This window comes from Echinops telfairi, unplaced genomic scaffold (genome assembly GCF_000313985.2).
Source record: "Echinops telfairi isolate 266 unplaced genomic scaffold, ASM31398v2 ScPeMD7_6273;HRSCAF=7185, whole genome shotgun sequence".
Lineage (NCBI taxonomy): Eukaryota > Metazoa > Chordata > Mammalia > Afrosoricida > Tenrecidae > Echinops > Echinops telfairi.
Window position 1 is genome coordinate 1,376,751 of NW_022110173.1, and position 2,649 is coordinate 1,379,399.

A 2,649-nucleotide genomic window follows, 5' to 3' on the forward strand; every position below is an offset into this window, starting at 1 on the left:
AACTATGTGGAATGACTGATAGAGTCATTGCTCCTACTCTGTAAGGGACATGTTCCAAGACCCCCTTGGGGATGCTGAAGCCCCGGGGAAGCACCACACCCTATTTGTATGATGCTTTTCTTATACCTCCACACCTAGTGTCAAGTTTAATCAATCAGTTAGGCACCCTTCCTAAACATCAAATGTATTGCCATCCAGTGGGTTCCTAGACTGTGCATCTTTCTGGGGGCAGACAGAATCCTCTTTCTCTGGAGGAGTAGCTGCAGGGTTTGGGCTGCCAACCTGCACTTATCAGCCCAGTGCCTACCCATGGCGCTAACACTGTGGGAGCTTGGCAGTGATACCCCAATGGCGCCTGAGTGACTAATGGCAGGCAGCCTGCCCTGCGTGGAAAAAGCTAGACAGAATGATGAGCCACACATCCTGGGGGCGGGGCCCAGAGGGGGGAAGTGCGTATGAGATTTCATACAAAAGGTACGCAATTTAAAACTTACAAATTGTTTACTTCTAGAGTTTTCCATTTCATATTTTTTGGACCATGATGAAATGTGGGTCACTGGAACCTTGGAATGCAAAATCACAGATAAGGGGAAACAATTATACTTTATTTTAAAATTTTAATTTAATGTTTTTGATCGGGTTTTTTTCCACCCCAAACCATTTTACTGGGAGTTACTACAGATATTATATCATTCCACAGTTCAATCCATCAAGCGGTATTGTACAGTTGCTACCACAGTTTCAAAACATTCTCCTCTGTCTTGAACTCCTGACATCAGCTCCCCTTTACCCCCCACCTCCCCCTGCACCCCCAGGGGCCCTTATTCTCGTTGCTGTCTCTATCGGTTCTTCACCCTGGTGTCATAGACCGGAAAGCCGAAAAACATAACAAAAATTCAAGAGGGTTACCCCCAGTGACAAAAAACATCGGAGGTAAACCCCAATATGAAAAATACAAGAACAAAAACAAAACCCCCCAAAACAAAACCAGGTCAGGCCTAACATGTATCAACTGACAGGGTGTTAACCGTTTAAGTCAGGTTTATCGTATTGATCTGTAGGCATCTCTCCAGTGCACTCTGTTGCGTAAACCATCCCTCTAGTTTGGATAGAGGGAAATCACTGGAGGCAATTTCCTTTAATGAAATATAAATACATATCGATGTTGTTTGTGTCCCACTAACTTGATTTCAGGCTTCACAGTAGGCTGAGACCCTATTTGTAAACCACTGCTTGTCTGACTCAACAGTTTGCTTTCAAACAGTTTGCTGTCACTTCTTGTTGACCCCCATTTTGACTTGAGGACGCATCACGGCCAACTGCCAAATCCCGGTGTGTTTGACTCCAAAGCCCACGTGCTGAGTCATGGCCCTTCCTCTGACCCTTGGCTAGGGCCCCCATCAGCCTTTCTGGGTTTTTTTTGTTTTTGTTTTATTATTAAAAGATCATTTTATTGGAAGCTCTTACAATTCTTATAACAATCCATACATCAATTGTATCAAGCCTATTTGTATATATGTTGCCATAGTTCCTTTCTAGACATTTACTTTCTATTGAGCTCTTGGTATCAGCGCCTCTTTTCTTCCCCCCGCCCCCACCCCCAAGGATTACATATTAGTGTAAATTGGCTTCAGGGAAATTTTTCACATTTTGATCAATTTACTTATCACCAGGAAATCAGAGTTCAAGAAATCCTCTTGATCGCTCTCATTGGCCATTAATCAAGACTCATTAGATTTGGCCTGCTTCCTCGTACCCCAGGATATTTGGCCAAGGTGACAGCCAAGTCAGCCTTGTGTTATTAAGCGGTACATAGTCTGCAGCTGAGCAGACAGCCCTGGATGGTACGAGGTGGAATCTCCCTTCTGCACTAAGCTGTCGTTGGGTGCCATCTAGTAGATTTCAGCTCAGAGTGACCCCATGTGACAGTAGAACTGGCCCACGGGGTTTCTTAGGCTGTGATCATTACAGAAGCAGATCACCAGGTCCTGTTTGAGTGGTTGGGTGTGTTTGAACTGTCACCTTTTGGCTAGCAGCTGAATGGTTTAACTGTTGCGCTGGTAGGGTCCAGGTGCCAAGGTGACTACAGAGAAGAAGCGTAGAAAGAGTGACCTGCTGCACTTGGCCAGGTCCAGGAGAACACAGGGGCAGGCAGTTTCCCAGGCACTTGTCTTTGCTATCGTTGCAGAGGGCGAGGTGTGAGGACAGCATTGTCTTATCTTACCTCTTTCCCTCTCTCCTTTGGACTCTCCTAAAAGTTGAGGGACGGTCTCCTGTGCCACCCCAAGATCTGTCGCTGTGGAGTCAATTCTGACACCCAGTGACCCTGTAAGACCATTAGAACTGCCCCAAGGGTTTCCAAGTCTGTAATCTTGATGGAAGCAGACAGTCACGTCTTTTCCCCCTGGAGTAGCTGCTGGGCTCAAGCCAATACCCTTTTGGTTAGCAGCCTCACCACTGGCCTCCTTTCCTATGCCCCCACCTTATAGAGCAGCGGTTCTCAACCTTCCTAATGCTGTGACCCTTTCATACAGTTCCTCATGTTGTAGTGACCCCCCAACCATACAATTATTTTCGTTGCCAACTTCATCACTGTAATTTTGCTACTGTTATGAATCGGGCGACCCCTGTGAAAGGGTCGTTCCACAC